The 22521-nt window shown below is 46.7% G+C and overlaps 1 protein-coding gene across 3 annotated transcripts in view; it reads left to right on the top strand.

Moving 5' to 3' along the window:
• LOC146782977 (guanine nucleotide-binding protein G(I)/G(S)/G(T) subunit beta-2) overlaps positions 1-22521 on the top strand; it is a 314590-nt gene that overhangs the window by 45560 nt on the left and 246509 nt on the right. The window contains exon 1 of one of the 3 annotated variants that reach the window (XM_085638266.1): positions 6275-7114. The exons of 1 other annotated variant lie outside the window; for it this stretch is intronic. The gene's annotated coding sequence lies outside the window, so the exon portion shown is untranslated. Of the gene's footprint in view, positions 1-6274; positions 7115-22521 lie in introns of those variants that run through there. One more of the 3 variants, XM_085638268.1, reaches the window with a different exon arrangement.

The following is a 22521-nucleotide window of genomic DNA, read 5'->3' as shown; positions in this document are numbered from 1 at the left end:
ACAGAAAGATGACCTGGCAACCTTTCCAAAGGGCCTACCACTGCGCTGCAACGTGTTGATGTTTTTACTAACTTTTGAATCATTTGAGCTAGCAACTTAGGTTTTTGATAAAATCTGCAGATTATGCAGCAGTAGATGGATTATGCGGCAAATCTATAACTATGCGAAAAACGCTGCAGCAGCACAATTGCAGAATACCATTGGCCCTGATTTTAGGTAGGCCTGAGATTAACATTTTGTGTACGTACAGGTAAAGCTATTTAGTTACTCCATAATACAGTCTTTTTTTATTAAAAAAAAAAAAAAAAAAACAGCATTGCAATCTGCCATGCATTTATAACTGGGAACAATAATCCAGACTGGCCAAAGTACTTCCAGAACTGGATTCAATATTCCAATTGCGTCCCTTTCAAATGGGCCTAACATTCCAGCTGTGTCCTCTAGAGAGGCGCAAAACTCCCGATGTGGCCTTTACAGTGGGAACGATACTCCAGATGTGTACTCCAGAACGAGGCGTAATACTGTTGGTGTGGCTTCCAGAACTGGGTATAATATGCCAGATATGGATTTCCGAACTAGACCAATAGTTTTGCTCCAGATGAGGCATTGAAATTAAACAGTTATGATTCAGTGGCAATTATGTCAGCATCCGAATAGTGGGAAGTGGCCCAATGCCACCTGCCACTCAAAAGGAAGGCTCAAATAATCTTACATAGAAGTTGACTAATTGTAGTTCGTCCCACTTTCAAATCTCTCTACAATCGGTTTCACAGTATGTGTCCTGAAGAAGCCCTTTGTGTTTACTGTTTTTTTACATGGGGGCATCAGCAGGATGCTATGAGAGTACCATGTCTCTGCTTTCTGCCCCCACCCTCCAATCACATTGTAGACTCCTGGAAGAATGTGCAGCTGTCTGAGGGGTTCAAGAGTTCTCAGGCTGCCTTTGTGCTCTCCTGTCTTTGCATCTGGTTTATTATAATGGCCAGATAGTTTTGTCTCTAGTTCTCTGGATGACTGTGTAGTGGCTGAAGAGCACAAGCTGTCACCGCGATATCATTGTCCACCTAGCTGTCTCTCTCGTGACATTATGAGTACAATATGCAGTGAATGAACCGCCAGCCAACTGTCCTCCTAGATTGTGTGCTGGGTGTTTTTGGACCACCAAATTAAAATAATAAATAGATTTGTATAGGCGTCTGTAGGATGCAGTCTGGTCACACAAGGCATTCAAGCTGTTTGTGTGAAACAAAGTCCTACCAGATGTCTGGACCGGTGACGATGGACCAAGGACATCTTGGACTCCACTGCCACAGCCGAGCTGCTGGTATAGGCAGCAAGTTTATTCCAAGCCAGAGTGGAACAGGAGACCACATTTTGGGTGGCACTTGCAGAACTTATCTGATGCAGAGGTTTCTCTGGTATTGCTACAAAACCAAAAGTAATTGCAGTGCTAGTACTAGAGATGAAGGTCTGTCACGTGCCACAGTAGTAAATTGTATGTTAGCACCAGGGTCAGACAGTGGCTCACTTGTCAGAACCTAAACATTCTGTAGGGGTTCATGTTAGTAAGCCCGCTGTGTGCCAGGGCCACAATAGGGAATGCAGGCCCCAACTAAATACTTGACGGGGAGAATTCGGAAATGAATCTGAAGTCAAGGAAAACCTATGTGATGCTGTAGACAGAAATCTAGAGAGGTGTGACTCCATATAGCAGGATCAATGACCTCAGGGACACACATACCCACACACGGGCAGATTAACTGAGCACACGTGCATAGAATTGCTCTCCTATTTTGGCATGAGCAACCGCCACTGTGCCAGTTGCCTTCTACTACAGCATGTTCCCAGAGCTCTCTTCTCTGGTCTTTCATGTTCGTCCTGGTAGTCTTGCTCATGAGTGGATGGCTTTGTTGTCTATCTCACTAGTCTATCTGTGCTGGCTCTCCTCCCTAATCATATTTGTCCTGCCCATCACCATTTCATTGTCATAATGTTTTGATGGATCTGTTCTATCCTTCCAGTGCTTACTTCAGGGGACTTTCTTAAAGCACTTCATGGAAGTGCATGTTTCCTTGTTCTCTCTTTTTCCTTCCCACACACCATTGTTTTTTTTCACACTGCCACGCTCCTCGACGATGCCCCCTGTCTCTTAATGCTTTATTTTTATTACGAGAGCCCACCAGGTACAAAGTTCTGCCCGGCTACTTGCACTACCCTTTTATCGATGTTTTGCTTTTTTTGAGTAAATAACTTACTATTGTAACTTGGCCTTCTGCCATGTTTAAATGGTAAATAAAAAATGGCTGCCATGCCTTGTGATGTAAGCGTCGCTACGCACACATTGGTGGCCATCGTGAAAGGTTTTTTTCTTTAATAGAAAACCCATTTCAAAATTGCCATCAGTGCAGGTGCGTCTTGACACATGCAAACCTATGCCACTCCCAAAAGACATTGGCAAAGGCAGCAACCTGCCCTGTTGGATCTGATACCTATTGGCTTTGCCAGTGCTTGATCCGTTAGGCAAGTACTTATGAAAGGAACCTTGCCATCCGGCTGGAGGCAGGAAAGGAAGTGAGGATCTTCAGGGATTTGATGCCTTCTTCTTTTCCAACCCATAGTCTGTCTGATCCAGGCAATTTGCATATATTTTTTTTTTAACGGATTAAGGGAGCTCAGTGTATAGTGACATTAAATATACCAGCTGTGAAATAGCTACCACCCTAACATCCCCTTGGGATGACACCTAAACCTTTCTAGAGTTTGAGCAGGTGGAAGGGCGGCTTTTGCGATCTGAAGGCTGCTCGACAATTTTATATTAGTGTTACCGGGTTTTTTTTTTGCCTTGGCGGCTATTGCTACTTGTTGTTGGATAAAAAATCGGAAGCGGAGAAAAGAATTGACGTGACTGCATTATCTCCCTTTTCATGCTGTTATCCATCAATTTATCACCATGAATACATACGACACGTTTGTAGTCCTTTATATCAATGAAATTATCCAGGTGCCCTTGAGTAACTCTGGTCTGCATCAGCTGGAGATTGAATGTGTAGGCATTTTATTGTATCATTACTGTCAGCAGAGGTCTTCTATAGCGAGGTTAAGGGGGGGGGAGAAGTAGAGGCGGCATCTTGGAGGAATATCTGCAGATGGGGAGAGAATATATGGTTTTAGTTGGATTGTGTTTAGCATTTTTTGTATTTAAAAGAGAGAGACTCGCCCTTACGCATTGTGTTTTGAATGTGAAGACCTAGTTGCACTTAAAATAATTTGTCACACTTTATCAGCTTAAGAGAACTGTTCGGGTCGGGTTGGGTTAATGTTTGTTTTGTAAAGCGCAAAATGGCTACCCAAAGGCTTACCCGCGCAGGTAAGCTTTACTGACAAACAACAGCTGTGAGTTTCTAAAGGTAAGCATGTTTGGATTTGATCGGACGGATGTCTTGACGGTTTGTAATATGCTGGCCTTATGCCTGCAATAACTCCAAGGCCTTCCAGCGCAATAAACTGGGGGAAATTCTAAAAGTCTAAAGTTTCTATATGGAAAACTCCTGTGTGAACAGTTCACCTGTGGATATCATATGATGACCTTATAAACCCTGATGAAGTTCCCCTTAAGGGAATGAAACGCATTGGCTGAGTGTTGTTTACTCGCATGAGAAAAAAAGAAATTTGAAATAAAGGATTTGTTTACACTACTGTCAGTCTACTGGACTTCATTACCTGGCGCACCCCCATTTGTAGTAATTGGTCTGGATCTGGAGCACAGAGTCGTCACGCAACAGCTGGTGCTGGGGGGTATTGCTCAGAATCAGGATTTGATGGAACTAGCGTGAGGTGCAGTGCTAGAAGTTCGCCGCTGAAATTGTGGATATATTTAATGTTTGTTTTGTAAAGCGCAAAACGGCTACCCGAAGGCTTCCCTGCGCAGGCGCGTACTGTGCTGAGAGTAGGGCCACTGGTACATTAATGGGGATACAGCCATGTCTTAAGTTTCTTCCTGAAGGAAAGTTCATTTTCCAGTGCTCTGAGACTGGGTGGAAGATTGTTCCACAACTTCGGTACTAAGTGTGCAAATGATCTTCCTCCCCATCTCATCCTTTTTACCCTGGTTGTACTGAAGATATGAGGATCTCAGGTGTCTAGTTGGAACATAAGTGGTTACCAACTCACTAAGCTTCACTGATCAACAACAGCTGTGAGTTTCTAAAGGTGAGCCTGTTAGGACAAGGTCTTAGCACCAGCCCCAATAGGCAGCCTCAAGACAGAACAAACTCCCTCCTCCGCGAGACATGGGTGATCTACTTGTTTCCAGGATGGGTTTGAAGACCTGGTTGTTCAATCTCATCCAACACGCGGAAGAGTTCTCCTCCTCCTAATTCATGTATGGTACTTTTTCATCATCCAGTGGGTGGAATCAAAGCTTTTGAAGAATTGGGTCACTCATTCTTCAATTTGTTTTTTGTAAACTGTTGCGTCTAAGCTCTGAAAGAATTGAGAAAGCAAGAGCTTGTCAACTGTCATTAAAATGGTGGATGGGAGCACGGTGTGCTGGCTGGTACAGATATAATTTAATGTTGCTCGCAGCATGGAGAATTGGCTTTTACAACTACAGTGGAAATGGTGGATCATGGTGTGCTGGCGCGTACAACTGTAAACTATTGATCGCAGCATGGTGTGCAAGCTTTGTACAATTGTTATTAAATGGTGGATCCTGGTGGGCTGGCTTGTACAGCTGTAATAGAAATGGCGGATCGCTTGCACAGTATGCTAATTGTACAACTGTATTGGAAATGATTGATCCCTGCAATATACTGCTAAGTCCATATTTGTTCCACACACTTGTCCATGGTATTAGATGGTAAAGTCTTGGAGGTTGCATTAGTTGGAGTCAAGTAGCCCCATCAGACTACAGCAGGGGTTGCTGTGGTGTATTTCCCCTCCTCTTAGCGTGGGGCAAAGGGGGGCGATTACCTTCTCTTATATTTCCATCTGATGCTTTCTTGGCTATGGTCAGGCCCACTGGAATTATGCGATGCTGCAGCATTTTCTGCATAATTATAGATTTAATGGATTTGCCACACAGCCTGTGTTTTTGTCATAATTTGCAGTTTTTAACAAAAAAGCCTATAGCTCAGAGATCAAAAGTTACTAAAGGTGCCATACATGGGCCGCGCCGTGGCAAACCCTTTGCAAAGGTTAACTAGTCATCTTTCAGTTGCCAATTCCTGTATTCGGGTGTTAACTGATACTAATGAGGTGAAGCTTTGTCCAAACATTGTTAAAATGGCGAAATAATACTGCCATAGAACGTGCTGCGTGATTCGGTTTTTATTGCCATGTAATTTAGTGAATCCTGCTGTATAATTTGATTCTCCATTGCCACATGAAGGGGCCCGGAGTAGCATTCTACTTGCAATGAATTGTTTCAAGGCCATCTCAGGGGTAGTAAGCACTCCTGGTTCCTGCAGTACATGCAAGGGCCTGGAGTATCCAGAGCACTAGCTTCCTGCTAGCTCCTACATCTCACCATAGAGTACAGGCAGTGGCACACCCGCTCTGCAGTTGTTCCTGTTGTGCATCAGTCACAGAGAGTGGAGTAGCCACTCCTTTGGTTACTGCAGTACATGAAAGGGTCCAAAGACCTTGAGTATCTATACCAGTGGGTTTCTCCTAGTGCCTAGATCTCACCATAAAGGCAGTGGCCAGCACACCCCTTCTGCATTTGTTCCTGTTCTGCATCAGTCCCGTGAAGTGGAATAGCCACTCCTGCAGCACATGCAAGGACCTGGAGTATCCAGAGCAGTGGGTTCCTGCTAGTGCCTACATCTCGGCATAGATTAGAGGCAGTGGCCAGCACATCCCTTCTGCAGTTGTTCCTGTTGTGCATCATTCCAGGGAGCTGGATAGCCATTCCTCTTGGCTGCAGAACATGCAAGGGCCTGGAGAATCCAGTGCAGTGGGTTCCTGCTAGTCCTACATCCCGCCATAGAGGCAGTGGCCAGCACACCCTTTATGCAGTGGTCCCTGTTGTGCATCAGTCCCAGAGAGTGGAGTAGTCACTCCTCTTGGTTCCTGTAGCACATGCAAGGGCCTGGACTATCCAGAGCACTGGGGTGTTGCTAGTTTCTAACTCTCACCATAGAGGAGAGGCAGTGGCCAGCATGCCCCTTCTGTAGTTGTCCCCTCCCCTCCCCGCCCTCTATGGCTGTAGTCTGTGAAGTAAAACAAGGAAACTGCTCAACTTCACAGCCAAGCCTTGGTCACGTGACCCTTTGAGCTTAAAGGTTGTACTCCAGCCTCAACCAACGCTCGAGGGTGGGGAATTTCCTTTCTCCTATGTGCATGTGGAGGGGACGTCACGCTACAGAAGTGTAGATCTAAACCAGGATTTTGAAAGTTTAAATTTAATCGAAAGCACCATTCGGGAAGGACAGAGACGCTTAACACAACGCCCTCCCTTGCACTGTAGGATTGGTACGACCCTCTTCGCAACGCTGGGTGCGGCGGAGACCGTACCACCAAAGGAGAAAAGGGGGGACAGGATAGAGGCGTGACCCAGCAAGCGCTTCGCGAAAGAAAAGGAGAGAACCTTCGACGGTAAACGTGAACTCGACGGGTCTCTGCGGGGCTGGTGCCTTCGTTTTGACCGGAAGGCTCAGCGCCACCGTGTAAAGGGTTGAGACCGGGCGTGCGCGCCCCCGTGGCAGCAGTGGTACGGTCCGGGGCGGGAGGGGGTCGGGTGGGAAATGCCCGCCGCCTCCTTCTCGAGTCATTCTACCGAGGAGGCGCCGAGGAGGGATCCGGGCATCGACGGGAGAGGAGCGGGGTGCTGGGGTGACGCACAGCCGGACACCCAACCCACCCTCAGGGACCGCGGACAGCCACGCCGCCCCTCCTGACACCGCGGGGCGGGCTGCGTCCCCCCTTCATCGTTTCACTTGGAAGAGGCTACATTTTAAAGAAGGAAACCCTTTTTTGGCGGTTGACACATATTTCTGGGGTGGACCCTGTCCCCCCTCCGTAGTCAGTTGGAATCACCGGGACTTGAAGAGGAAGGCGGCGGCCGCCGGTACCATTCCCTACCCGCAGGGGGGCGGCGGGATTCCCCCAGCAGGTACTCGTTTGCTGTATGTTTGTGGGGGGTGGAGCTGAAGCCTGTACAAATAGCGAAATATGAAGAATCCGCATGCTATCCTTCATGTTTAGGCTTATCTGGCCCATTATTAGCAGAACGCTTAGGTCCGGGTTTAGGGCCACCCCCCTCCTCATGATTGGAGCCTGTCGGGGGCACCCCAGTACCTGAGTGTTATCATTGGAACATGTCATCTAGGCAAGGGGGTAGGGGTGCAGTACTAGGCCTGGCTAGCCCCGAGGATGGCTTACCTCCCCCCCCCCCCCCTTTTGTTATCGAGGCTTGTCCTTCCTGCATGGGTCTGAAGGCCCCTCTGCCCCTGGGGCCATCACTGGAAGCATGTCCTGATGGAGGCACCCCCCACCCCTCCACTAATGAGCTGTCACGTGAGGGCTGCCCATCAGCACCATTGCCACACGCCATTTCCGGGTGGGGGTGGAGGCTTGACCACACCACACTGGACCCCCTGCAGGGGACGTCCCTTCTGCTGGCCCACTCATTTGTTTGTTCTCTCCATTGTCATTGCATGCTTTACAAGGGGCTGTCCCCGTTACTATTTCATCACCCGTAGGGGGCTTGGCCTGATTGGCCTAATTGTTTATGCATGCATGTTTGACCTGTAAGGGGGGCTTGCAGTGGGATTTTCCCAATAATATTTGAATGTCTTACTGTAGCCAATTTACCCCCCACCCCTCCCGTGTCGTTTTCTTTCTTATTGCATCTGCTGCAAGGTACTTGATTTACCCATTCGTTTTTCAGCACGTCTAGACCGAAGATGGTTTGTCCCCTCTTTCAGTGCAGCACCCTGCCCAGTACAAAGCTCCACTCCTGCCCTATTTAATTATTTGCAAGGGGCTTACCTCGCTCTATTTCAGTGCAAGTTATCTGGACATAGCTACCCTTTGCGTGATGGATTTCCCCTCCATCACTGGGAGAGGCCCGTCGTTGGAGCCACGACTTCACCATCAGCCCCATTAGGAATGCGCAGGCTTATTCTTTGCGGCTCCTGCCCTTCACTCCCATTATCATAGAGACGTGCCTGCCCTGGAAGGAGGTAGCCACCTCCCCCCACTGTGTGACCCGCACGGGGCCTCCCTCTGAGTTTTTAAATATACCGCACACTGATGGCCACAACCCTTTCTTATTAGGACATTTGGTTTTAGAGAAGTTCGATGTCTCTGGTATCATTGGAGCTTGCCTCTGCAGCATTTAGGGCCCTCTTTTCCAATTCCGTTTGGGCCCTGTGTCCTTGCACATGACACTACACTTGCCATTGGACCATACATACCTGTTCTGGAGGGAATGGGGGGGGTGGGCCTTCACATCCTCCATTACTGTTGGAACATGCCTGTCCTGTAGCAGCGTGACACCAGATTATTACTGGAACATGTATGTATAGTCCCCTTGTTACAAGATGTCTGTCCAGCTGCAGGGCTTCTCGTCCCTCCTCATTCTAATTGTATCGTGCCAGGCCTTCACAGCCTATTACTCTACCCGTCCTGTGGGGCATGGCTGCCACCCCTCTGGATCCGTGCGTAATATCTTGTCACCTCCTAGAAAACGTCCTTGCCACACAGACAGCCTCGGCGACAAAGCTGGGCCTTGTCTATGCATATTTGCACCATCTCCTCCACCCGGGGATGTCTTGGGGTACCCAGTAGACATTGTCTTGGCGCACTGTGCAGCACACACCAGTCATTTAATGGGCTGGTTGAATTGCCCACCCCTCCCTGTGAAAGTGTCACCTTGTGACCAATCGCCCCTTTCTGAACCAGCGGCTTGGGTAACGTTGAGCTCTACTTGTGTGTGTGGGGGGGGGAGGGAAGCACCAGTGGTGTCCTTTGGTCACTGAATGGTGTGGGATCCTGTCCCCAAGGCGCCCGGCACCATCTGCCCCCTCTTCTCGCCGCCCTTGTTATGAAACGACCATGGGTCCAGAGTGAGGCGGATCTGAACGCCGCCCCTCTCCCCCTTCATTCTTCGAAAGCATTCCTCTTTGGTGCCTCCCCAAACCCTGATGTGTTTGTCGCAGGGACCCCTCCCTCAGGCCCCTGCACCCGTCTGTGGGTGGAGTACCCTGGCGTGGGGTCCTCTGCCCGGGGTGAGGCGGACCCGAGCTCCCCCTCCAATCCTGGAAAGCAATATTCTTTTAGTACGTCCCCGAGCCATGATCTATTTGTCGCAGAGCCCCCACCCCCGGGGGGTATGCACCCCCACCCCTCTGAGCGGTCAGAGTCGAGGCTCCCAGCCACCCTTGCATACACCGGGTTCGAGAGGCGGGCACCCCTCCTCCATTCTGTTCTGTTCTTCGAAGGCATCCCTCCTCCTCGCTCTGCCTCCATCCGTCATGGAGACGTCGCGTGATGGGCAGGACGAGCCACCCCTGCCTCTCCCACCACAATCTGGAGGGCTCCGAGGCTGGCGTCGCCTCTCCTATCGAGAAGCGTTTGTAGTTCGTGGTACCCTTGCATCTTTGTACGGCTCAGCTGTGCCTTTCACAAATGCGTCGTGTCGTTTACATGAAGCTTCTTCCCCAATGCTGGCTGGTGGGGAGTGACCTCTTTTCCACCCCCTCCCCCCAATAACTCCTTTTGGATAATTGTATTAAATTGCCCTCTCATGACATGCACAGGCTATGTAACCATCCTATCCAATCTTTCCCTTTTTTTATTAGACCTTTTTGCGTAATTGTGTAAAAAAAAAAAAGGGGGGTGGAGGTCAACTGTTAGAGTTAAGGGCGGCGAAGGGAGTAATAAAAAACGATGGGAGGGAGCTGGAGACATTGGCAAACATGGATCTGGCTGTCGCCTGCTCCTCGCTGGTTTCCTGCGGTGGGTTAGGAAATGGATGCCGGCTCTGGGGGAGGGAGGCGCCGCTCTTTCTCCTCCCCGAGGCCACACGCATGGTTTTTATTTAACGCCTGTACGGCTTTCTCCTCTACACATACATGTGGCTGCGTTTGTTGGTGTGTGCTCTGCCGCTGCAGACACCTCGCCTCATGTGAATGTGCATGGACGGGTGCGTGTTCTTTACATGCCAGCCATTCTAAACGCGCCAGGGCCCCCTGCCTTCTTGTGCGCCACGGATGGCTTTCGAGGTTTTATGCAGTATGTACATTGCCGTTTAATACACGCAGGCCACCGTAATGGCAAGGGCGGCTGCCAGCGGGGCTCTTTTAAGGGTCTGCGAAAGGGCACACCATGCTGCCTTACATTGGGGCATGTTCAGCCACACATGCCTCTTTGGCTTAAACTCTCTTGAGCTTTGCCTGTCTGGTTCTGCTGTGAACAGTAAATAGTGGCACCGACACAGAGGTGGCCAATGGTCCTTCTTTGCGACATTTGAAGATCTTTTTGTAACTTGCACATGTCTTACACTTCCTGGCTTTAAGTGTTTTTTATGGGTGAAGACTGCCACCATCACTTCCCAGGTACCTGGTGTCACGTCAGATGCATGCACACTGGGCTTTGGGCACCGATACTGGCTGTGGGTTCATCATTGCTTCATATGGTTACTCTGCCTCTGATGTATGTAGTTCTGCATATCTAGTCTGTTGTAGTGCTGATGTAAGGCTCACCTTGGTTGGCAAACTTTTAAACGAGAATCTGGTGGCATTGGGCCTACCCTTCAGTAATGCTGGAAACACATCTTTTGATGGCCAGTAGTGTTTTAATGGTAACCAGTGGTTACTTTGGAAAGGCGCTCCGATGAATCAGGTTGGGAATTTGTAGGTCCCTCGCTGCTTTCTCTTGCCATTTGATTTGTGAGCTCTGTGGTTTGCCTGTGCTCCACCTAGTGTGCTCTTTTTGTTATGTTCAGGTTTGCACAGTGGTTGGCTATACAGAGGTAAGGTAATACTTTATTGTGCATTTAATAAAAACCATTACAAACCAACATCAATTAAAACGGTTTCTCTAATGAACAGAAGCCATGTGTGCACTTCTCAGGGGGTGGGCTTACCTTTATGTGGCCTGCCATATCATAGCACCCAGACAGGTCGGCATGCCCCCTCCTATTTGCGTAAGGATACTCCTGGGTGAGATGCGCACTTTACAAGTACACTTAACATGCCATATCTTCACTGTGCCCTGGCACTCACTGGTTAGATGAGACTTAATTTAAGTAGCTTCTGATGGACTGTGAGTGATGCACCCTCTCACCACTACAACCATCCTTTCTTTGTTGGGTTTCAGCAGCCTGGCTTCCTTCTTTTCTTTGATTCGTGTGCATGATCACACATGGGATCACGCTCTCACCAGCGTCTTTTGTTGACGTTATGCTGAGCGCCACTTAGGGCGAACATAGCAAACACAACATGATGGGCGGAGTGCTGAAACTTTTCAACCACTCCACAGTTGGGTTGCACTGTTCCCATGAGGAGCAGTCTCAAGATTGATTTGCATAAGGCTGGGTCCAAACTGAGGTGGCATAGTGATCAAAAGAATGATGGATTTAACTCCGATCTCTTGGCTGGCAGTGAATGTTTGATTCATTCAGCATTCCGTTCATCAGTTGTTGCCGCAGCACTTTTCTGCTCTGTTAGTGGATTGGGTACTGATTCAGGTGAGAGGTACATCAGTGCACCTACCTCCCTACACGTTTACCTCGCCCAGTCTGTCCCAGATTTTGAGAACCATCTCCTTCACTTGATTGCCTCAACCACACCGTATATTTTTCTGTCCGTCCCATCTCCTCCCCACCGCGCACTCTCTCCTAGCCCTGATGTCTTTATCTGTCAGGCCTCTGACCACCACTCTACTTCCAAAGGCGAAGTCTCTTTCCAAACACCCGCCTCCAGTCCCTCTATACCTTTCTGGCAAGGGCCCACTCAGATCTGCAGCTACTTATTGTTTACATGTCTCTACCCCCCCCCCCCCCTCCCCCCCCTATCCGTTGCTGGGTAACCACTGGTTTCAGAATATAGTAAAGTGAATGATGGAAAAACTGTCCAAAATCGCGTGAATATTTATTGCTTGCCAATTCCCAGGAAGGGAACCATCCTAAAAGGTATAACTTGCCCCTCGTGCCACCATGGTATTTCAGAAACGCTTGGAGATTCTGCTGCCCACCTTTTTGTTTTCAGTTGCACAATTGTGTTGTCTAACACCATCCCACTCATCCAGGCGGCATATGCATCCTGGACAGCACCCTTCTTGTTTGCTGTCTGGTTCTCGGTACATCTTTTTAACTCTTCCCTGCAGATTTGTACTTCATGGTGTCGTCGGAGCTCGTAGCAGCCAGTGCTTCTTGGTTTGCTTTGGAGGTTACCTTTATTGTATGGATATGGGCTACCTGCGCGTGGTAAAATACATACACCTCGTATCAAGCTTCTCTGAATCACGGTTTATTGTCACAGGATAAGGAATATGTGCCTGTGGTGTGAGTGATTGCACTCCTGTCCTGCTTAGGTCTCTGAGTGAGTGATGCAGTCACGTTTACGGTTAGCGAGTCTGTGTCCTGCAGGCACTGCCAGCTCAGTACATTCTCTGCTAACTCCTACTGAGGTGAGTCTACTTGTAAATAAAAAACGTTTTATCGTACACTCTTGCCTGATATAGGTAACTTGATTTGAAATGGTGACCAGTCCTAGCCTCCCATCCAAGTTCTAACCAGGCCCGACCCTGCTTAGCTTCCGATACAGGACAAGATTGGGCGCATTCAGGGTGGTATGGCTGTAGGCGACTAGTCTTTGCCTGTGAGCGAACCCACATGTTGCAAGTTCAGGTGGTGATCTGCGCCAGGGAGGTTGTGTTCCAGGAAGATTTCCGATCAGTCTTGCCTGCCTGCTGAAAGTTACACCAGTCTGCTTCAGTGGTAGGGCTTGCCTTGCTGGAAAAAGGTAGAAGACATTTGCCATTAGGACAGCCAAGTCAGCAGAACTGGTAAGTTGCCACACGGAGGAAGCCGCAGTTGGAAGCCAGGAGATCCCCAGACTGGTGGGGTATAATAGAACCTCCTGATTACTTGCTTGGAACCAAGTAGAAGCAGTCTATTGTAGGGAATTTTAGGAAAGAAACCTGCTTGAGTAAGCCTGTTAATGGCAGTTGGAAGCAGGGTGCGGAAGGAGAAGACACCTTGATGAGTTTGCTGTGGGAAAGAGAGAACAGTGCTGATGTGCTGGGCCAGGTGCCTGAAAGGGAAGCTGGGGACACTTGAACTGTAATACACCTTAATAATTAGACTGTGCTCCAGGAGAACCTTATTGTTCCTTTAGGGTCGGTGTTCCCTGCTCCTGCTGTTTTGTTTAGCCCTTGTGGCATAATCTAGTATTTTGCCACCCTGCACTCCCCTGGTAACTGGCGCTTTGCTTCAGCGGGAGGTGTGGTTACCTGCGTGTCCTTGGTTGCTCTGGTAACTAGTATGAGTGGGAGCACCAGATCTTGGTTTGTGGACAGCGTAGTGGTGGTTCTTGCACTAATCTTACCATTTGTGTGTAGTGCCTGCATGGACGTTATGCTCCTACCTCTTGTGCATATACAATTGGGGCCTCCTTGTCAGCGCTGCATGTGAATATCAGAAGATTGTGCTGAGGCGATGAGGTATGGTTTTTTGGGTCGGAGGCTTTGATGCAGTACTTGCACAGGGGCTGCGTAGTACGCCTTCATTTGCCAAATATGTTGCATTTTGTGAAGGGAAGGGCTATGCATGTAAACGCTTGAAAGGCAATAGGCACTGCTATGGCAGAGTCAGACGAGCAGTGCCACTTTTCAAATGTAGCTTGGTAGTGCACCTGTTGCCTGATGTTATATGATCAACAAAAAGACTGTTCAGCACTACTGTAGGCTGCACCCACATGTTGATTCCCTTGAGTCCAGCATTTGATTGAGCAGAAGTTGTGTGCTTCCACTGAATGAGTGCTTGTAATCTTACTCATTATGACAGGACTCAGTTATAGTGCCAATTCTGTGAGCTAACCTATAGATTTGATACGTTTATTGTGGAAAGTTATGATCAGGGAAGTCGGCATGGCAGATTTATTGGGAAAGCATATGTTAAAGCCTAGAGGGTGGTTGTTACACTATTTTTAAGGCTATTGAGAGAGGTACTTGGTTGTATGGAATCTCCTAGATTATTGTAGTAGGCAAGTGATTTCGAGTTTACCCACTTTGGCAAACTCTGGGGGCGAGACGATTTACACCGATAAACCTTGCAAGGGCCTCTTCTGAATGACTGTACACCTGAGTGCTGCCTTATATGAGAGCCAACGTTCCATACATTAAGATTGAGCTGCTTACGGTGAGAATCAACCGATAAAGCTTTTAGGTTTGAGTGGTTGATTGGGAAAAGTTATGTCAGATGCCATTGGTCTGGTCTGCTTATTTTGAAAGTTACAAAAAAGAGACAGGCCGGACTTGTTTAATGTGGAAAGCATGTGATCAAGCCAATAGGCCTTTGGGTGGATTGCTTTTATGTGTTAAAGCCCATGGGTAGATATTTTGTTACTTGGAATCTCACAAAATTCCATTGTAGGCATGGGTTTTAGTGTTGACTACCGTCTGACATCCTGGCGGTTGAATATGTGCACTGTGGAATTCTTTGTGCTCTCCATTAAGGGGCTGTACATTGTTTTGCCAACTGCAATTTTACGTATTGATCATTTTATGAGTGTATAGCTGATTGCCTTATCAGAAAGTTTATTTATTTTATTTATAAAGTTTTATATAGTGCAAGCTTGATCCTGAAGGATATCGGAGCGCTTTACAATTTGAGGGAAAGGAAGGTAACAAATCAAAACATGAGTCTAATATGGTGAATCTAATAGGCATTGAATCAAATAGTGCGCACATAACAGATCATTTGTGAACGGGGAATGGGCTATACGGTGGAGCATAGTTACATAAGGGGAGTAAGTACAATAATCATTTACAGGAATAAAAACCAATACAATAATCAGAACGGGAGTCAAAAGGGGAGTCTAATAGGCATTGAATCAGATGAACACCTACCAGATCATTTATACGCCTGGGTGAACGAAGAATGGGCTAGACGATGGGGCATAATGACTTAAGGGGAGTAAATACAATAGTCATGTGCAGGAATAATAACCAAAACAAACTAATAAACATATACAGGGATAATAAATGCTATGATATGTTCGATGCGCTTAGAGCTGACAAATGTCCCTCATGTAAAGGTAAGAACTTATTCATGAATCTTTTTGCTTCCAGTTTGAAAGCATCCTTGGAAGAGCTCCTCCGAATTTCAGGTGGAAGAGTTCCAAATTTTTGGAGCAGAGCCAGAGAAGGCTCGTTGGCATGTTCTCTTTTTGCAGTAGATCTTTATGCTCTTTAAGTAGGAGTTAGTTGGTTAGGTTAATTAATGGGCAACTGGTAAAGTCAATCTGCATTTAAGGTACATTTTTATTCTTCTGTAATAAAACCTGTGGACAGGTATTTTGTGACTTTACTAGGCAAGGATTTAGGTGTTGATTACTTCCTTTTACATACCCCGGAGATGGATGATTTGCAGTCTGATAATCCTTGCTATACCTTCTTGGGAGTGATTGACAGCATATGTGCCTAACTCTTGTAATATAAGATCACTTCTATTCGTATACATATCTAGAGGGTCTCTGGATCACCCCTTTTCTGCCACTGTAGAAAGGCCTTTTTTTAGATAATTACCAGAATCTTAGTGGGCATTGTACTAGATAATTGCACAACATTGGTTGGGTTTCTTGTCATTCGTTTGCTTGCTTATTCAGTGGATTTCCATCCTCGTTTTTTGTCCCTCCCCTGGAGCATGGCCTTTTACCGTCCTTAATGTAGCAAATGGGTCCTGCCCACTGAGTCCACCGGGAATTTTCTAATGATCCACATTCCACCCCCACACCCCCAGGACTTTTGGTCTTGCTTGCAGTAAATTCATGGTAATTGGACTGAGCATATTAACCATCACTGTCCAGCTTTTAAGATAAACCAGTTGCTTCCGACCCACCTCCGCGCACTCTTTATTTAAAAAAAAAAAAAAGTTTTTTCAGGTCCAGTCATCTACCATTTGGTACCAGACTGCTCTATTTTAAATGTGATTTCGCACATAGTTTAAAAAAAATGATGAATGCTCCCAGAGACATAAGCCATCTTGGAACCGGGAATGGTACTATAGCGCTCTTGCTGCTTGTTTAATCCGCAATACGTTGCATCACGTACAGCCACTGCCGCTAAAGCAGGCAACCATCTTGGAATGGTATTGTCCATTGTGAATCAATCAATATATCTATATTAAATTGTATATTTCGACATCGTATGTCATTGTTTTTTCCTTTCCAAGAAACAATTAGAACAGTCTTCAGATGCTTTGTTGACATTTTTTTGTAGGCAGATGCTTGTCATGTTTAGGGGTTGACATATTTTCTTTACATTTATGCTTTTATGTATGTGCTTGTTTAGTGCTTTGTGGGTTGGTAGTTGGGAGAGTCCCATGTTAGTGGGTGAAGGATTGAATGCATGAGCTGGAAGGTGAGTGAGTGCACATGCGATAACATGGCGAGTGGCTAAACTCCCCAGTGATTGAACAGGCTCTTGATCACAAGCCGGTCTTTTCTGGGTTTGAGGACGCATGCTGGTTGTGCTACATTGGGTATCTGTGTGCGAGCCAGGTGGTGGTGTAGGCACTGGTTGTATGAGGAGTTATCATACCAGTGATCCGGTGAGGGTGGAAGAGTTCAGGTCACTTTATCTTCTGGTTTCTTTTGTGCAGGGGCATATTCTCTACTTTAGTAAATATTTGATGTTCTTCTGGGGAGATAGCTTTCTTCTTTGGTTTCTTGCCTACAGGACAACAGTGTGGATTTCATTCACACTCTGGTTGTGGTTTGTGCACTGTGGTCATGGTTCATGCACAGGTTTCCTTGTTGTGTGGTGGTTTGTTTGAGAGAGTATTTATAGAGCGCCCGTACACTGCGTCGTCTTGCTGCTAATGAAGAAAATGCCTGCAGCACACTGTAAAAGATGGCAGAAACATACCCGGTATGGTGTTCTATTAAAGGTAGGCAGGTGTAGAACCGTGTTTATTGGCTGTGCTGCGTTCTCTGTGTGTTTAGTGGTGGCGAGTATGCTGCTGCTGAGATGAGGCGGGTATCCACTCCTGGTGGGACTGGTCTAGTGCTGACTTTGGAGCTAACTGTAGCCATAATAAATGCACGTTTACATTGTTGCCCACTGGAACCCCACTTTGTTACATGTTCCTTCGCGACTATGTAGTTGTACTATATAAAGACAGGGTTCTGCTTGCTAACCATCCTGTTTCATGGAAGGCGTGCTGGCGCGCTAGAGAGGGCGTGTGTGACCTGCAGGGGTTCTTCTGGGGTTGTCTTTTCTCTGTCAGACTCTTCTCTCCTCTTTCTTCGGTCGTGCTGTCTCGTACCTTGACTTGGGTAACTCCTGCAGTCTCCCTTCTCCAGAGGCATGGCTGCCCGTCTCTCTGCCACCTGCAGCTTGGCCGCCTCTTTTTCTTGCATCCACTGCTGGGAGAGCAACTGGTCCAGGAGCTTGTTCAGCGATTTACCAAGAATGGACTGACAAAGACATTGGTCTCTGTTCAACAATCTGTCGGCGTAGTGCTTGGGCTGATGACAGACCCTGCTGTCAGGCTCGCGCTGTGCCCTTATTCCCAGGTTTTTCCACCATGTCAGCCCGTGCTATTATCAACTACGACCTTTACCTCTTGCTTGATTCGACCTGAGCCCTCTTTGCCCTCATGTCACCCTCCTCTCATTCTTCAGTTCCTCTGCTGAGCATAGTCAAGATGCTTCCTCTTGAGAACAGAGACCCCTGCTCTTTACACAGCACAGGGTTATTATATGCCGGTTTTTTCATGTGCGAGCTGGAGAGCGGGGTGGGTTGGAGTTGCATTTACAAAAGACAAGATACAGAGGAGAGTTGAACGAAATGATGTGCAGCCCATCTCACTTTTGACCAACTACACTAGGCATTGGTGTCCTACATGGGAGAGCGGGTGGACAAAGAATTGAACTAGTTCTAGTTCGCAAGGGGTCCTGCTTTAATAGCAAAAACAACATCCAGTCAAAATCTCCACACGTCTTTGCAGGAGCAGGGCATTGAAAGGTTTGCCAAAGCAGAGGGTGGTGCGAAATATGTGTAGGAGGGCAAAGACCCAAAGGGAAGCTGACTAGGCAGCTGCCAATTTAACGAGCATTGGCGTAGCCAATAGGTCTCGCCTTTGGGACCTTATAAGTGTTTAGCTATGCAACAGTTGATGTTGTTGCACCAAGGATATTGTGCTGGATAACTAAACACTTATAAGGTCCCAAAGGCAAGTCCTATTGACTATGCCAATGCTTGTTGTGCTTTGAATTTAACACCGACATTTCACCCAAGAGAGGAATTAGCTTTCCTAGTGTAGGCCGGGGATGGGTACTGAAAGCGCAGAGCTATAGTCCCTTTTGGCTTCCTGCATTCTTTTCGGACAGATGCATTTTGTTGTGGAGGGGGTAACAAGACCTAAAGAACCTTTGGGGGTCGGGGGGTGTCTCATTTATAGGTATGTAGATGTCCATCCCCTCCCGGTCCCTCTACCCCATTTATTGCAGCAGGGGGTGCTTGGGGGTCGGGAAATGTGGCCCCTTGTTACTGGGGGATCAGAGATTAGGAACCGGGCTTTCCAATTACAAGTCCTTGTTAGCATGTGTGTTAAGTAATTAACTGCCCCAACACTAAACTACAATGCAGTCCATGGTGACCTGAATCACTTAATACCCTCATCCAGAGGGAAACAAATGAAACGGGGGTGAGGAATTTGATAAAATATCTACTTGTCCATGGGGCAGGTTGCTTCATAAATCTACTTTTCCTGTAACAAAATCAATTTGTCCCTTTGGTGCCATTTAGTGCGACGACAAATGATGGCAGCAAGCAATCTCATTATATAAGATCTCTGATATAGCCTCTCTGATTATGCCAGGGCTCATACCATAGTAGTGTTTGAATACTTGCAATACCCTTATGTTGCTACTTTTCCGCAGATCTACATACTGGGGCTGAAGGTAGTGGTAAGCAATAGTTCCTGCGTTTGAATGCCTTTTTGAGTCTGTGCAAACCCACTAACTTGCATGTTTTAAGGGTTTTTAACAACTCTTCTCTAATCTTTTCCCATACTGAGAAATAGTGGAAATTTACTCCGGACCATGGCAGACGTAAACCTTCTACCAGAGTTGGGGGGGAAAAAAGTGGTTGGAGGGAAAGTGAACTTGCAAATACTCAGATTTACGCATGAGCAAATGTACACAGTGCAGTCAGAGCTTACAACATTTACTTGGAAGGCTTACCCTAATAATAAAGGTGTTCAATTAATGAACCATAAATACAGGTTTGAACAGCACTAACAAATGGACAAAAATATTACCTTAACTGCAGACATTGCCCTTCTCTGTTCCATAATGTGGTACTGCAAACTGGCAGTCAAAGGGTTTGTGCTGCAGGGGGTTGGGCCTACTTGTCCCAAGGACAAAATACACATGAGAACTTGTTGCCCTTTACCCCAAACAATATGTCCTAGGCGTCTGGCTATAGGAATTCCACATCGCTGTGAAACCATAGAAGAAGTAAAAAATTATGATGACTCACAAACTGCTAACTGAAGGGGGATAAACAGACCGGGAGGAGTGCCTTCAAAAGCCGCAGAATAAAAGGTGCACACCTTTTATTACTTTCACCTTTTATTACTTTCACCCAAGTAAGTCTATACACGTGAGGCAGATTATAGAGAATCTGTTCTTGTGCTTAAGGACATCGTTCTATATTTCAAACCAGAAGGTTTGGCCATCTAGTGCATTAACTAGCAGAGGCCTGTAAAAGAAACCGATGGGAACTTGGAACACAAGAAACCGCGTTCATGCACCAGAGGAGAGCATGAAAGATCACCGTTGAAGGGGGGCCCTCATACACCACATTGTACGTTTATGGAGAGCAGGGCACCAAGCTAAAGAATAAAGGAAATCATTATTAATGGAAACACGCACAAAACAAACGAGAAAAGTGGAGTAGGGTTAACATAACACGCTCTTATCGTATACCGTGCAAGTAAATGCGCGGACAGAGGTGGAAAGGAGCACTTACTCTACAGATTCGGCCCTTAAATCTACAGATCCACCTGTTAAATAAAAAAGTTGACAAGGGAGGGTGAGAAAGGCCGTGGAAGAGGAAGCGCGCGCGCGCCTGCGCTAATTACAAACTGATGGCCCCTGCGCGCCGCTGCTCGCTCCCGGAAGGTGGATGCCGCCACATGCTCGAGTGTGTGGAAAAGAGCAGACCAATTTCTAAAGGTCACCTCCTAGACAGCGCATGCGCGCTGCGCTAGGCTCGTCCTAAAAAGGAGCAAATGTTGGGTTGAGCACGAAGCTGATGAGAAGTAGTTGTCTTTACATAAATGCTTATCACGTTTTCAGTGTTCATAGGTCTGTGCGAATGGATTGGTGACTAGAAGTCTGTGGTCGAATTTTAAGCTGTCACTAACTGGTGGGTAAGGCAGTGGTTACCTTCTTTGGTCACACGCTGGAGCAGGGGGCATTGCTTAGTTGAAGACTTGGGAAGGGGCACTTCTCATTAAAAATGAAACCGACTGGCCGATCCCGCCCTGCAAACCTTTCCTCTGCGGTGGTAAAATCAATGCAGACCTTTATGAAAGTGCTTAGTAGACTAGAGTGAAGTTGTAAGAGGACGTGGTCTGGTGCTACAGTTGGACTTTGATGGACAGGTCTTCTTGTGATCAACAAGGGACTGTGAGACTTGGGTAAAATATATATATATATATTTTTTTTTGCATATGATGCATACTCATGGGGAATAGTTTTAAGTATAATAGATTGATGTGGTGTACTTGGATTTTGCAAAACTGCCGGGCAGTTCTCCTGGACTTGGAGGCAGATAATGTAGCTACTAGGTTGGTCCAATGGGGTGAATCTGGATTGGAAGCCATGGTGATAAAGTATGTTGTCCTCTCTATGGCGAGGGGGGGACCTGGAGTATGTCCTGCGGGGGTCAATCACAGAGCTCCCCTCTTCGATTTCTTATTGGTGACACAAAGGGCTTAGAAGAAAGATAGGTCATCTTGAGTAGATACTAATGCCTGCCACTGGAAATGATGGGTATTGAAGGAACCTTTCATCAGCCAAGCAGAAATGTATATCTATGTTAGATCTATTCGGGGTGAGTGTTGCAATCTATACCATGATCGGCGGCGGTTATTATAGAGTGGAATCTTGTGGCTCTCCGGCATAGCAGACGCGTGAGCTTTCAGGATTGCAAGCCAACCAAGCAAAAGCTATTTGTTTCTTTTTGTTTATGGGTCGCTCTTTGTCCCCTATTTCTGGGGAGAAATCATGCGGATCTATGTTCCACTTCCCCCGCGCTCTGATTAAGACTGGCCTGGGTCGTCATGAGGGAACATATACAGGCAGCACCTGTCTTCTGAAAATGTGTGCAGTGCTTCACCAAATCGTCCCCAAAACGACGTCCATGCTCGCTCCAATCTGAAATCTAACCCCGGTTGAAGCCAGTGACATTGTGGATCCTCTCTTTATCAAATTAAGTTTATTTTTTCCAAAAAAGAAGAAAAAGTAATGCAAAATTTGTTTGGACTGTTAAAATATTCACTTGCGGTCAGACCATATTGAGCCTGGTTATCCAGAATTCCAGGCCAGATTACAAAAGCGCTTTAGAAGAATGCAAATGCACTTAAAATAAGCTAAATAGATTTAAAACTGTCAGTGTCCCTATTTTAAATGGTTTTTTTGTGCACTTTTTATTGCGGTAATCAGGGTTGCTGTAGCCGGTACGTTTCTTGTGTTTTTTTGGGGTTTTTTTTGCCTCTCCTCGGGGAAAAAAATGTTTGTAAATTATGGGAAGTGAGTGCCAGATAGTTTTAGCTGAATCTAAATTGTTTCCTTTTTTTCTGGTAATGACTTCACACAAGTACTTCAAACCAAAGTGCCACGGAAAAATGTTTAGTTAAGTAGCTGCACATTTTTTGCCGCTGTTGATCTGCGGCTGATTGCTTGTGTTCTGTGAAATATTTGGTGAATGCCATGTGGTGCAATTTTTAGAAAATATAATTGGTGAGTATTGGAAAAAATAGTTTTTACATTGCACCCTCCCACTTTAGGTGAAGGTTTTCACACATGCTTTGCTTAAATCACAGGGTGGTGAGGCCAACCATGTTGGTCATGACCACCTGTGTTTTAAGCTGCGTGTGTTCTGTCTTTGTAGCTAAAAGAAGCGGAGCAATGAATGTGGTTAAAGGAGAGCATAAAAGGAATGTGTATGGGGACAGGAGTTTGGGTTGTGGACGCTTAATTCATTTTGATGTAGTTTTCTTTGAAGCAGTGAGTCTTTTAATGCTTTCCTTAATTGAGGCAAGGTTAGGGCAATCCT

Source organism: Triturus cristatus, chromosome 12 (assembly GCF_964204655.1).
Source record: "Triturus cristatus chromosome 12, aTriCri1.1, whole genome shotgun sequence".
NCBI lineage: Eukaryota > Metazoa > Chordata > Amphibia > Caudata > Salamandridae > Triturus > Triturus cristatus.
Note: the sequence above shows the minus strand (reverse complement) of the source record. Positions and strands in the feature narration are given on the sequence as shown.